The sequence below is a fragment of the Heteronotia binoei genome, chromosome 5 (assembly GCF_032191835.1).
Source record: "Heteronotia binoei isolate CCM8104 ecotype False Entrance Well chromosome 5, APGP_CSIRO_Hbin_v1, whole genome shotgun sequence".
Taxonomy (NCBI): domain Eukaryota; kingdom Metazoa; phylum Chordata; class Lepidosauria; order Squamata; family Gekkonidae; genus Heteronotia; species Heteronotia binoei.
Window position 1 is genome coordinate 35,781,399 of NC_083227.1, and position 15,439 is coordinate 35,796,837.

Consider the following 15,439-nt stretch of genomic DNA (forward strand, 5'->3'; position numbering starts at 1 on the left):
GCAATGGCACATGGAGGCAGTGGAGATCACGCCACTCTGAAAGGCATTCAGATCCTCTTTCCCCCTTTTTCACTTTCCCTTGCTGAGCCACAGTGTAGTGTTGCACCACTGTCAAGCCACACTGTATCTCCGCTGGGAAAAGAAGCTCTTGAAGGGGCTAAAGGGAAGGATGCTGAGTTTAGCGCTGCCATTTTGAAGGCTGAGCTTAGCACCAACTGCATGTCGATGCACCATGTGCCTCAAGAAGCACAATTAAAGTTTGTTTTTAAAATCTGGTTTATTTAGGGACAATATGGGAACCTCATTAGTCATACCTGCATGGGTTGTTCCTACATAAAGTACGGGCTTCCTACTATCCATGCAGGGGAGAATTCCCATGTGGCAGCAGCCCTTGTGTTTGAGACTGATATGTGTTTGTATTCTGAAATATTACGTCCCTAGTTGAGTGCTAGGAGCCCCATGGCGCAAAGTGGTATGCTGCAGTTTTGCAGTTCAAGCTCTGCTCATGACCTGAGTTCGATCCTGGTTGAAGCTGGGTTCAGGTAGCTGGCTCATGGTTGACTCAGCCTTCCATCCTTCCAAAGTCGGTAAAGTGAGTACCCAGCTTGCTGGGGGGAAAGTTCAGATGACTGGAAAAGGCAGTGGCAAACTACCCTGTAAAAAGTCTGCCATGAAAATGTCGTGATGCGATGACACCCCAGAGTTGGAAACGACCGGTGCTTGCACAGGCGAGTACCTTTACCTCTTTTTGTTGTTGTTGAGTGCTGCTTGGTTTTGTTTCTGTTCATCTTGCTTTAAACCACGAGGATTGGAATAACTTTTTATGTTTGCAAGCTCATTAGCTCTGGAATTGCTTGCTGGTGAGTTTTTGGCTGAAATCCCAAGCAGGGACCTGTAAGGGTGGAAGAAAGTTGCATGCTCTGACAAAAGTTTCCCATCTTTTCAGATGTGGCAAAACCCAGATGTGGCAAAACTCACAGTGCACATAACTCTTCTTTAAATCTTTGCTTATGCATTTATGGCTTGCGTTCCCAGATGTGGCCAGTTATCCTTGGGTGGCTCAGCTGTTGGTGTAGCATGTGCAACCACGGCATGAGTAAATAGGATTGTTTCTTTGATTGGCCCTGATGTGAAGAGCCACAGAAATTGCATAAGACTGCGTGCATGCATGCTGCAGGGCCAATAGATAAACAGTGCTTACTATTTGTGCATAAAGAAGGGTCGGTGCCCAAGACAGTGCGGCCTGAAGGAATCTCCGTGGAGGCAATGATGCCTTGACTACGTCACACAAGAGAAGAACTTGGGTCTACTTACAGAATCCATCATTCTGGAAGCCTCTTATCTATTTTCAAACAGCCTCCAGGTTTCTAGCCCAGGGGTGTCAAACTCATTTGTTAAGAGGGCCAGATCTGAGATAAATGAAACCTTGTCAGGCCAGGCCATGTGTGTCATAAAATGTAATGCCAAGTAGCGGAGATATAAACTTTATAAAGGACACAGACAAACACAATTTGTGTGTGTGTGTGAGTTGCAAGCCTACTTTTGATTTATTGACATTCATTACAGAAATCTCATGAACATAAGAACATAAGAGAAGCCATGTTAGATCAGGCCAATGGCCCATCCAGTCCAACACTCTGTGTCACACAGTGGCCAAAAAAATTATACACACACACACACTGTGGCTAATAGCCACTGATGGACCTTTGCTCCATATTTTTTTCTAAACTCCTCTTGAAGGTGGCTATGCTTGTGGCCGCCACCACCTCCTGTGGCATTGAATTCCACATGTTAATCACCCTTTGGGTCAAGAAGTACTTCCTTTTATCCGTTTTAACCTGGCTGCTCAGCAATTTCATCGAATGTCCATGAGTTCTTGTATTGTGAGAAAGGGAGAAAAGTACTTCTTTCTCTACCTTAATTACCTTAATTTCTCTACCTTTAATTACTGATTGGTTTTAATGTGATTTTAATGTTTTATTATTGTATTGTTCATTTTAAATGTTGTAAGCTGCCTTGAGCCTGCTTCGGCGGGGGAGGGCGGGATATAAATAAAATTTTACATTACATTACATTACCTTCTCCATCCCATGCATTATCTTGTAAACCTCTATCATGTCACCCCGCAGTCGACGTTTCTCCAAGCTAAAGAGTCCCAAGTGCTTCAACCTTTCTTCATAGGGAAAGTGTTCCAAACCTTTAATTATTCTAGTTGCCCTTTTCTGCACTTTTTCCAATACTATAATATCCTTTTTGAGGTGCGGTGACCACAGTATTCCAAATGACACTGCACCATCGATTTATACAGGGGCATTATGATACTGGCTGATTTGTTTTCAATTCCCTTCCTAATAATTCCCAGCATGGCGAGAAAAGGGAGAAAAGTACTTCTTTCTCTACTTTCTCCATCCCATGCATTATCTTGTAAACCTCTATCATGTCACCCCGCAATTGACGTTTCTCCAAGCTAAAGAGTCCCAAGCGTTTCAACCTTTCTTCATAGGGAAAGTGCTCCAGCCATTTAATCATTCTAGTTGCCCTTCTCTGGACTTTCTCCAATGCTATAATATCCTTTTTGAGGTGCGGCGACCAGAAATGCACACAGTACTCCAAATGAGACCACACCATCGATTTATACAGGGGCATTATGATACTGGCTGATTTGTTTTCAATTCCCTTCCTAATAATACCCAGCATAGCGTTGGCCTTTTTTATTGCAAACGCACACTGTCTTGACATTTTCAGTGAGTTATCTACCACGACCCCAAGATCTCTCTCTTGATCCGTCTCTGCCAGTTCACATCCCATCAACTTGTATTTGTAGCTGGGATTCTTGGCCCCAATGTGCATTACTTTGCACTTGGCCACATTGAACCACATGGTCAATGCTTTGAGCCTGTGACCCAGGGAGAAACATGAAATGGCTAAGCATTGCGAACTTTTGTACATAAGTTGCTTCATGTGCTGGTCAGCCAATGGAGAAAATAAGAGGCTTTGCTCTGTAGCTCCTGTGCAGCTGAGCAAGCCTGGCAAAGCAAGCGATGATGCAGAAGGAAGCAAGAGAGAGAGAAGGAAGCAGATGACAGTGAGTTGCTTGCGAGTCTGATAGGAACCCTCCAGGGGCCTGATCCTGCCCTCGGGTGACACCCCTGTTATAGCCCTTAAGCTCGTGAAGACAGACTTTAAAGTAGGCCTTATAGCAGATGTCTAGGGAAATTTCAGAAGCTTGGGGAGGGATGAATTAAGCAGGATTTTCTGTGCCCATAGAACTGGCTAAAATTATACCATTTTGAATGTTGTAGAAATAGGGTTTCCAAGGACCTCACCATAATTTCTCTGTGTAGTGTTTTGTTGTTGGTTGTTGTTTTGGAAGGGTTGTTGTTTTGGAAGGAGAAGATAGGCCTCTTGGAGTAAGGTGCATAGTTTCATAGCATAGATTGGCTAGCAGAAAGCTCTCTCTGTGTTCGGATTGGCCCTGATCCAGCACAGATGTACTTAATCTCGTTGAAGTCACAGAGCTGTGTTTTGGATTGTGGCCACTGTGTTCGCTGATCGGGAGCATATGTCTCCAAATTGCTTCAGCGCAGCACAAACATATGGGAGCGTATATCTGATGTGGGTCTTGAATGTGTAAACAGTTTGGTCCCCCTAAACCTTGACTTCCCCAGCATGGCTTCAGCAGAGTGAGTTGTTTCCTTCCAATCACTTGACAGCTGCTCTGCTTTTTCTTAATTCTTTCCTCGTATCAAACCACATCTCCCAGGCATCTTGAGTGCGGGTGTGGATTCCTTTCCTCTTGCCAGCTTGTTTTGTTCCTATAATGCTGGCCCAGCAGCTGCATGTTACTTCAGTGCGTATTTTGAGCTTTACCGTCATGCAAGAAGGACTAGCAGAATCATTGGGCAGGTGACAATCCTTTTGTCACAACCACTCTTCCCCCCCCCCGGCCCAAAAAAACCCCAATACTGTTCAAAAGAGGGTTTTGTTATTCAGGAGAACTGGTGGGTGGGGAAATAATGCACTCTTTTCCTGCCTACCAGTTCTTTCCTGTAAGTCCCCCCCCCCTTTATTATTGTTCTGAGATATTAGTAGACTTGCCAGGCATGATCCAAATCCTATTACTGAAACCTACTAGTTGCACAAAATAAGCTATTCCAAGTAGGATTGCCAGGTCTGACTCAGGAAATATCTGGGGACTTTGGGGGTGGAGCCAGGAGGCCTTGGGGTGGAGCTTGGAACAAGGTTATGACAAGTGTAACGTACTGAGACGGGAGACGTTGGTAGGGCAACATGCTTTAATGGAGACACGTTACAAGAGAGCGAGCACGTGGGCCGGGTCCTGCTTATATACATTCCCGGAACTTCTTCCCCGACAGGCCAGCCCAATCCTGGCCTGTTGAACTTCCCGCCGCTGCTGGTGATTGGCGGGCTCAGCGCTTCCCGCGGAGTCGCCTGGGTGTCCCCAGTCGCCTCCGCTGTCCGGCTACGCGGACTAAAGCTATTGCGTCCTAACGAAATGGTTGCTGTATTGCGTTATAACGAAATGGTTGCCGCATTGCGTTATAACAAAATGGTTGCCGCCTTATGCTACCGCAATACGTTACACTCCTCCCCCCATAGTTAATGTACATAGTCCTGGAGGTAGGCGGGAGGCCGACGCTCCCGTGTTGACCTCCTTGGTGCTGCTTGAGGTATGGGGGCAGCTTCTGCGGTCGGGGCATCTCCGGGGGGTGATGCGTCGGCTTGCTGCTGGTCTGGCTCTGTTGATCGCCCGGCCTCCACTGGTGTGGGCAGGTGCGGTGCTGGCTCGGCAGCCTTGGGTAGATCCCTCGCTGGCTCCCCCCCGGGCATTGCTTCTCCTGCTTCGGTGGGCCCCTCTGGTAAAGTGCGGCGGTGCATTTGGTCGATGTGCCGCCGTAGGACTTGGCCCCCCTCTGTGGACACCTCATAGTGGCGGGACCCTATTACCCGCAGCACCCGTCCTGCTAGCCACCCTGGTCCCCCGGCGTAGTTATGGGCGAACACCGGGTCCCCCGTGAAGAAACCCCTGGCTGCGTCCCTGGTGTCCGGGGACCCCCTGATCTCGGAGGCTCAGTTGGGGTGTAACCTGTCGAGCCTCGTAATGAGTTTGCGCCCCATGAGGAGCTCCGCCGGGCTCACTCCCGTGACCGGGTTGGGGGTTACCCTGTTGTCAAACAAAAAGGCGGCCAGCCTGTGGTCCCAGTCGCCCTGTACTATCCGGCCCAGGGCTTCCTTGGTAGTTGGGACCATGCGCTCTGCCTGTCCATTGGTGGCCGGGTGAAACGGGGCTGACCTTATGTGTCTGATCAGGTACCTCTGCAGGAACGCCTGAAATTCCCCGTAGGTGAAAGCCGCCCCATTGTCAGAGACAATAGTGTCTGGAATCCCTTGGGTGCTAAGTGCCCTGCACAGTGCCCGGATGGTGGCTGCTGATGAAGTGGATGCTACTGGAATGACCTCCAGCCATTTTGTGTAGGCGTCCACCATAATCAGGAAGATCTGTCCCTGGAAGGGCCCCACAAAGTCTAGGTGGAGCCTGGACCAGGGTTTCCTAGTGGTTTCCCATCGTGTAACCGGGGCACTGGGTGGCTCTGGCCGCGACTCCTGGCACACGCTGCTCCTCCGAGACCAGTTCTCGATCTCTTCATCCGTTCCCGGCCACCAGACGTAGCTCCTGGCTAAAGCCTTCATTCGGACTATGCCGGGGTGGGTCTCGTGAAGCGACTCTAGAACTCGCTTCTGCAGCGTGGGGGGAACCACCACCCTGCTTCCCCACAAGATGCACCCTTTGTGAGCTGCTAGCTCCTCTCTCCTCGTTTTGTAGGGCCTAAACTCTTCCCCCATGTTCCCTTCTGGCCACCCCCTCACACCCAGTCGAGAACCCTTGCCAGTGTTTTGTTCTTCCCAGTGGCCTTTGCAACCTCCGTGGCGTGGAGGGGCGGCTCCGGGAGGGACTCGACCAACATGACCAGGTGTGCTGGGGCTGGGTCAGGTTCTGTGTCGGGCAGTGGCAAACGGCTGAGCGCGTCAGCGTGGCCCATAGCCTTGCCGGCTCGGTGGACTAGTGTGTACATGTAAGAGTTGAGGAATTGATTCCACCTCAACACGCGCTGTGAAAGTATTTGGGGGGTTTGGCGGTCAGGGGCCAGCAGACCTAAGAGCGGCTTGTGGTCAGTGGCTATTGTGAACCTCCGCCCATACAGATAATCATGAAACTTGTGGACCCCCACCACGATTGCCAAGGCCTCCTTATCTATTTGCGCATAATTGCGCTCGGCCGGTGTGAGTGTACGGGAGTAGTACGCCACCGGTACCTCCCTCCCGTCCGGGAGTTGGTGCCCCAGGACTGCGCCCACCCCGAATGGTGATGCATCGCAAGCCAAGATGACCAGGAGGTGCTCGTCAAAATGGTGGAGCACCGCATTGGAAACCAGAATGTCTTTTACCGCCTGAAACGCGGCGGCTTGCCATTTGCCCCATACCCAAGGGGCTTGTTTGTCCAGCAGCCGATGTAGGGGTTCTGCAAGGGCTGCCTTGTGGGGGAGGAACGAGTGGTAAAAATTGAGCACCCCCAAGAAGCTTTGTAGCTCCGCTTTGCAGGTGGGGGCCGGGGCTTGCACGATGGCTCGTGTCTTTTCCTCCATCGGGTGGATTCCCGCTGCGTCTACGGCGAATCCTAGGAACTCCACCCTTGGTACCCCCAGCAAGCACTTCTCCTTCTTGACCTTGAGCCCCACTCCTTGGAACCGGCGGAGCACTTCTCTTAGGCGGTTGCCGAATTCTTCGAGGTCCGGGGCGGCGATCAAAACATTATCGAAGAACGGCTGGACTCCGGGGATCCCTTTAAGGAGAGTGTCCATTATACTCTGGAAAATCCCCGGAGCGACGCTGACCCCGAACTGTAGCCTCCGCACTAGGAAGGCCCCCCTGTGTGTCACAATAGTTTGGGCCTCCGCCGTTTTAGCATCTACCGGAAGCTGTTGGTAGGCCTGTGCCAGATCCAGCTTCCCAAAGATCTTTGACCCTGCTAGGGCTGCCAGGACGTGGCTCACCACTGGCACGGGGTAGGGGTTATCCTGCAGTGCCTTATTTATTGTGCACTTATAGTCGGCACAAATCCGCACCTCCCCGTTTGGCTTGATCGGGGTTACAATGGGGGTCTCCCACGTGGCGTAGTCCACCGGTTCCAAGACCCCTTGGGCAATGAGGCGGTCCAGTTCAGCCTCGATTTTTGGCTTTAAGCCGAACGGGACCCGCCTAGCCTTGAACCGGATCGGCCTGACCGTCGGGTCAAGCGGTAGGGAAATGGCCGGCCCCTTGTAGCTCCCCAGGGAACCGTCAAACACGTCGGAGAACTCTTGGCATACCTCCCCGAACCCCCTGGGTGTTAGGGTTTGCCCCACCCCCTCCACGCGGATCCCCAAGGGTTTGAACCACGCCAGTCCTAGCAGGGTGGTAAGCTGGCGCTTCACCACCAGGATGTCCAGCGGGCCGCTGAAGGACCCCCTCTCAACTTGCACCCGGGCCCACCCCACAATTTGAACTGGGTTCTTCTGAAAGTCCCGCAGTATGAAGTCCGCCAGCCTTAGTTGAAGCCGCTGGCGGGGGCACAGTTTCCTCAGGGTCTCCTCTGCTATAATGGAAATGGAGGAGCCTGAGTCCACCTCCATTTGGCATGGGGCTCCCTCAATGAGGACCGCCATTTTGATCTTGTCGGGGGTGGTAAAGGGCAAGTTCAGTACCTGTAGTGTGGTGGAGGCCGTGGAGTGGAACTCCGCTGACTCGTGGTGAGTGGTCGTCCTCCGGCGATTGGACTTGGCCCGGCAAGCCCTCGCTATGTGGCCGGTCTTTCCGCAGCTCCGGCAGTCCCAGGTCCGGTACTGGCAGTCCCTTCTGTCATGGGGGTCGCCACAGCTGGCGCACTTTGTGGCTGGTGCTCTCTCCGCCGCTGGGGGTCAATCGGTGGCTCGGGATCGCTGTGGTGTGCGGTTGGTGGCCCCTGCTGGGCGGCGCAACTGGAACGCTTCTCCTTCGTCCTGACGGTCGGGGTCCAGCTCCTCGTGGTGGACTGCGTCAGTCTTCGCCCTGGGGAAAGTCCTCGAGGTCCTCTCGAATGCCACGGCTTTGCTGAAGGCGCTCTGGAGGGTGAGCTCTTCCTTCGCAAAGAGCTTCTGCTGGAGCCTCTCGTCGCGAAGGCCCCACGTGAACCGATCGGCCAGGGTCTCTTCCAGGTGGGGGAAGTTGCAGTTGCCTGTGATCTGGCGTAGGGCCGCCAGGTAGTCGGCGGCCAATTCCCCTGAGGCCTGATCCCTCCTATGGAAGAGGAACCGGCGGGCCACTCGCAACAGTTGAGGCAAGAAGTGGCCGGTGAGGAGCCTGACGACCTCCTCGTAGGACTTCTCCGTGAGTCGGGCGGGGGCCAAGAGACCTTTGGCGATCTCGAATGTGGCCGCCCCGCAGATGCTCAGGAGAACGTCCCTCTTCATGCTATCCTCTGTGATCCGGTTGGCCCTCAGATAGCACTCAACCCGTTCCGAGTACGACTTCCAGGCCTCGGGATTCGTGGGGTTGAAGGTCTCGATGTGGCCGGTGGTGCCGCTCTGGTGAGCCATGCTGATGGCGGCGGCGATCGTGGCCTGTGGGTTGCCCTGTCTCCGGTGTAGCCGACGTGGCTAGAATCCCACCTTCGTCGCCACTGTAACGTACTGAGATGGGAGACGTTGGTAGGGCAACATGCTTTAATGGAGACACGTTACAAGAGAGCGAGCACGCGGGCCGGGTCCCGCTTATATACATTCCCGGAACTTCTTCCCCGACAGGCCAGCCCAATCCTGGCCTGTTGAACTTCCCGCCGCTGCTGGTGATTGGCGGGCTCAGCGCTTCCCACGGAGTCGCCTGGGTGTCCCCAGTCGCCTCCGCTGTCCGGCTACGCGGACTAACGCTATTGCGTCATAACGAAATGGTTGCTGTATTGCGTTATAACGAAATGGTTGCCGCATTGCGTTATAACGAAATGGTTGCCGCCTTATGCTATCGCAATACGCTACAACAAGCATGATTGAACTCCAAAGGGAGTTCTGGCCATTATATTTAAAGGGACCATTTCCTTTTAAATGCCATCCCTTTTTTGGAAATCATGGAGGATAGGAGCACCTTCTTTTGGGGCTCATAGAATTGGACTTCCAGGTCCAACCTTCTTGAAACTTGGAGGAGAGGTGTTGAGGAGAGGCACCAGATGTTATGCTGAAAATTTGGTGCCTCTACCTCAAAACTCAGCCCTCCCCAGAGACCCATGGATTGATTCTCCATTATACCCTATGGGGACTAGAGTTGCAAGCCTCCAGGGGGCCCTGGAGATCTCCCACTCTTACAACTGATCTCCAGCTGGCAGAGATGAGCTCCCCTGGAGAAAATGTGCTGCTTGAAGGGCACTTGGTGTAATTAACAGACTGATCAAACACACCATCTTTCAGTTTGCAAAAATATATTACAAGGATTGTGTACAGCACATAATAAACAATACAATAATGATAGAGGCTGGCGGTGCTAGCGCCTTTTAAAGTAACAGAAACCCCAAGGGGGCCAAAAAACCCTGTCCCCCAAATGAATAGATATAAGTCCAAACTTGGAAATAGCCCAACTGAAATTCACAAGGTGGGTGCTCCTGAGGAATGTAGCTTCAACACAGCCGCTTTCTTAAAAGACATCTCTCTAGATTTTGATGACGTTTCAATTCCATCTTCAGTTTAATGGCTCAATTATTTAGGAACCCCGTTCTACATTCTCTAATCACAGCATTAAGCTTCTCATTTCAGTGTGAACAACGGGCTCCACTTCTGGAGAAAATGGCTGCTTTGTAAGGGGGGGCCGCATGGCATTATACCCGACCAAGGTCCTTTTCTTCCCCTAAACCTTACCTTCCCAGGCTCCTCCCTCAAATCTCCAGATATTTTAGAACCCGGAGTTGGCAGCACTAGATTCTGGAAATTTGCTGAAAACAATACTGACCTTGATGGACCAATGGTCTGATCCAGTATAAGGCAACTTGGTGTATTCTTTGATTGGTATGCATGCTGCAGGCATAAATTCCCTCACAAAACGAGGGTTCCGTGTGACTAGGTGACCTACATTGATAACATTGCTACTATAATTGTGTGATATAAAACAAGTACTCTCACAACAAGCAAATGCTTTGGGGAAGGGCTGCAATTTCATTTTTGAGCACACACCCTGCATGCAGTCTGATGTTTTTATCCAGTTGAAAAGCTCCAGGCTAAGACTCCAGAGAGTCACAGAGTATCTGAATTTGTCAGACAAAATAGGGAGTAAGTCTTCAAGAGAGCAGAAATAACTTGGTGTGAGAGGGTGCTTATGCAGTTGCTTGCTCTCTGCCCGCCACCCACACACAATGGGTAGTGCTGTCCAGCTCGACTTTCCCTGACTCTAACCTGACAATAGTAGAAAAACAGGCGCAAGGTAAAACTATATTTATTAAGTCCTTGTGGATCCCTACACATTTTGCAGTTCGTTTTGTAAGGGGATTGATGCTGGTGAATAATTGTACAAATGATGAAGCAAATTGCAATACACGTAGGGATCCACAAGAACTTGATTTTTTTTTCACTGTGCTCCTGTTTTTCCACATTTTTTTCTGCCTGCTAGTGCAGCTCTAGCCCAGCAAATCATCAAAATTAATTGTAGTTCATGTCAATATAAAGCATCTTGTTTTCTTCTCAGCATTTTAAGGGACCTACGAGTGACATTAGAAGGAGAGATGAGCAGAGATGGTTTGCCATTGCCTGTCTCCACGTAGCAACCCTGATTGTCCTCACCGATCTATCTTCCATCCAAATATTAACCTTGGCAAACTGTGCTTAGTAGCCATCTCTCTCTCTCTCTCCCCTCTCTCTTCCTCCTGTTGTCAAGTCATGGCCAACTTAGTTCTCATGACTCTTTCTTAAATGCCCAGGGAAATGCTGTTTGCCACTTTGTGGTCAGGAAGCAATTTTTCTCCAGGCCAATTTAGCCAGGGATCCTGGAGGTTTTCTGTCATCTTCTGAGCATTGAGCAGGGGTCACTGGGGTGTGGGGGGAAAGGCATTTGTGAATTTCTGCATTATGCAGGGGGTTGGACTAGATGATCCTGGAGGTCCCTTCCAACTCAGTGATTCTATGACCTATGGCAACCCCATAGGGTTATCAAGGCAGGAAACATTCTGAGGTGGCTTGCTAGCCTAATCAGAGATATTCAGGCTACTATGATGAATGATTTTGATCAGCCACTTTTTTTGCTGGGAAGCATCTGGTTTTCCTTCTTCCCAAAGCCAAAGGTTCATCCTCATCTCAGGTCCACGCAGCACCATTTTTAGCTTTTCAAGCGTTTCTGGCAGTCTACAGAGATATCACAAATCCCATTTTCATTTCACCCTTCTTCCAAGACATTAGGGCGATCTGACTTGCCGGAGTGCCTGTTCAATTCTCCTTATGCTTCTATATTTGTAAAATAAAGCCAAGATGAAGTGTCCTGATCCATGAGTGCCAGTAGGGGCATTATGAAGGGGGGAGGGATCAAATGGGGAGGGGGTGGTGGTCTACTCTACGGCTACAGTTAATAACTCCTTTAATCCAGCTCTGCCCCCAATTGGGATAGAGAGCAGGCTTGCACTGGTAGCTGGGCTTCGGTAGGTTGGCATTGAGGGCCCTTCAGTGGAACAGGACTTGTGCCAGGTTTAATGACGGCCTGGGCTCATGATCTGAAGCTCTGGGGATTTGGGATTAACAGGCCTAATTGACTTGGCACTGAGCCTAGCCTCAGGGTGGGGCAGGCAGGGGACACAGACAAGACGTCAACAACAGCAGCAGCAGCAACAGCAGCAACAACAAGCCTCAGACTCCGCACACGGAGACACAAGACCGTGTTGTCCTTGCACACAGCCTGGAACGGAAGAAATGTTATCTGTGGCACAAGAGCAGCTGGCAGAAGACCAAGACCATTCAGGCTTTGCTCTGTGTGTCCCCAACCCCACCCCTTCTAAGCATTATATCAAGAACCCCAAAATATTTATTAAGCCTGGTTTGACAAAAGTCTGGGATCAATTTGTTATGCAGAAAATCTCAACAATTGTGAATCATGTTTATTCTGGATATAGCAAATTTGTTTCTCCATAGGCTCCAGTTTTGGATTTTATGTCCAAATATAATTTCCTTCCATCTAACAGTACATATCATTCTTGGCTATATATATATATAAATAATTTGGCTCAGGATCTCCCACTACAGAGTTTAAGGTCTCTTATTTTTTAGGTATATACTTATTCTTATGGTGTCTTAAATCTGTTAATGGCCGGTAATCACAGTTTAATGATATGTATCATTATTCCTCCTTTTTTCACTCATGGTTATTATATTTGTATGCTTGCCATTTATACATTTGCCCTTTTTTGGGTTGTTGTACTACATTCTTTTTTCATTGCTATTATGCTTTATGAATAAATAACATTTGCTTTTTTAAAAAAAAAAAGAACCCCAAGATATCTGAGTTTGAAACAAATTAAGGAAAAGACAGTGGTGTCACTAGATTCCGGTGGTGGCAGAGATTACAGTTTAAAGATCCACTCCATCTGGGCTAAGTTTATCTCTTCCTCTCCTTGCAGGTGCTTCAAACGAGGGCAGAGCCAGAAAGGTCATTTACTCGTATTATTTAGGCCAGGGGTATCAATAGGGTTGCCAGTCCCCAAGTTTGATGAAAATTTTGGTAAATATACAAAACACTACTCTCTACAGCATCTATAAGATCATATTCACAACAATACATTTAATAGCATTACTCATAAATCACAATCAATAATAAATTAAAGTCCTAAAGTACGTCGTAGCTCCAGAAGACTTCCAAAAGTTTAGAAAAACAATCCTGCCGCTCCTTTTGCAGTGGATTGAAGTGCTAGTGCGCTCGAACAGTCCTGTGGCCAATATTGATCTTAAACATTGATGTCTCAATAAGAATTTTAATCCAGTCAAAATCAAGGCTTCAGTTCTTGGAAAAATAAACCAGTGGAAAACCTCTGACGGGGACGCGCATATATCACCGTTTCTGACCCAGTCTTTTATCAGAGGCATCTCCCACTCATCAACTAGCCCAGGAGTGCATAGTGCTGTGAGGCTTTTGCCTGGGCTAGTTGATGAGAAGAAGAAGATGATGATGATATTGGATTTATATCCCGCCCTCCACTCCGAAGAGTCTCAGAGCGGCTCACAATCTCCTTTACCTTCCTCCCCCACAACAGACACCCTGTGAGGTGGGTGGGGCTGGAGAGGACTCTCACAGCAGCTGCCCTTTCAAGGACAACCTCTGCCAGAGCTATGGCTGACCCAAGGCCATGCTAGCAGGTGCAAGTGGAGGAGTGGGGAATCAAACACGGTTCTCCCGGATAAGAGTCCGCACACTTAACCACTACACCAAACTGGCTCTCCAATGAGTGGGAGATGCCTCTGATAAAAGACTGGGTCAGAAACGGTGATATATGCGCGTCCCCGTCAGAGGTTTTCCACGCATCCACTGGTTTATTTTTCCAAGAACTGAAGCCTTGATTTTGACTGGATTAAAATTCTTATTGAGACATCAATGTTTAAGATCAATATTGGCCACAGGACGGTTGGAGCGCACTAGCACTTCAATCCACCGCAGGAAGAGCATCAGGATCGTCTTTCTAAACTTTTGGAAGTCTTCTGGAGCTACGGACTTTAATGAATTGTTTATTGTGATTTATGAGTAATGCTATTAAATGTATTGTTGTGAATATGATCTTATAGATGCTGTAGAGAGCAGTGTTTTGTATATTTACTAAATTTTTCATGAAATTATTTTGGCTGCTGCTTTTTGAATTCTGTTTAAAGTACTGGAAATTTGTATTTATTGTTTTTTGTGATTTTCCACAGTATTTTTTGACTGCTATTAACCTTCACTGTGGTTCTCTGTTTTTTCTAATCCCCAAGTTTGGGCAGGGGATCCCTCAATTGGAGCCCTCCCCCCACTTCAGGGTCATCAGAAAGGGGGGGGGATGTCTGCAGGACACTCCATTATATCCTATGGAGACCAATTCCCATAAGGTATAATGGAAAATTGATTGGCAAGTATCTGGGGGAAGGCTGTTTTGGGGGGGTAGAAGCACCAAATTTGCAGCATAATATCCAGTGACTCTCCTCAAAACATCCTCCAAGTTTCAAAAAGTTTGGACCAGGGGGTCCAATTCTGTGAGCCCCAAAATAAGGTGCCCCTATCCTTCATTATTTCCAATGGAGGGAAGGCATTTAAAAGGTGTGTGGTCCCTTTAAATGTGATGGCCAGAACTCCCTTTGGAATTCAGTCATGCTTGTCACAACCTTGCTCCTGTCTCCACCCCCAATGTCTTGTAGCTCCACCCCTAAAGACCCCAGATATTTCTTGAATTGCACTTGGCAACCCTAGGTGTCAAACTCATTTGTTATGAGGGCAGGATTTCACATAAATGAGACCTTCTCAGGCCAGGCCATGTGTGTCATAAAGCATAATGCCAGGCAGCAGATATGTAAACTTTATAAAGGGCACAAACAAGCACAAAGATTTCTTTTTAAAAAAACTTTACATAAAACATGCTTAAAACATTAGCACTCTTGCAATATTTTGTTTATTTAACAGTTTCTGTAAACTGACACCTCTTGCTCTGAATTATTGCATCAAAATCTGAAGACTGTCTGTGCTGTAGCAATCTTGAGTTCAGGTGTGTATCTGTAAATTGCAAACCTACTTTTAATTTACTGACATTCCTTACAGAAATCTCATGGTCAATGCTTTGAGCCTGAGACCCACATGAAAACTTGAAATGGCTGGGCATTGTGAGCTTTTGTACATAAGTTGCTTCATGTGATGGTCAGCCAATGGAGAAAATAGAGGCTTTGCTCTGTAGCTTGCTTGAGCAAGCTTGGCAAAAGCAGCTATGATGCAGAAGGAAACAAGAGAGGGAGAACGAAGCAAAAAACAGTGAGTTAATAATAATAATAATAATAATAATAATAATAATAATAATAATAATAAAATTTTATTTATATCCCGCCCTCCCCGCCTCGGCAGGCTCAGGGCAGCTAACAACATATCCATACAATAGTTATACAAAAACTTTTAAAATCAGCATTAATCTTAAAAACCATTCTAATTCACATTTAACATAATTTAACAATAACAGTGATATTTCTGGTGCTATTCTGTCAGTTAACATAATGACGAAAATCACTTAGGCGAATCCATCGATCAGCAATCCTTCAATCAGCAGTCCGCAAAGGCCAACCTAAAAAGGATGGTCTTGCAGGCCCTGCGGAATTGGTCAAGACTCCGCAGGGCCCACACCTCTTCCGGGAGCTGGTTCCATAGGCGTGGAGCTACAATA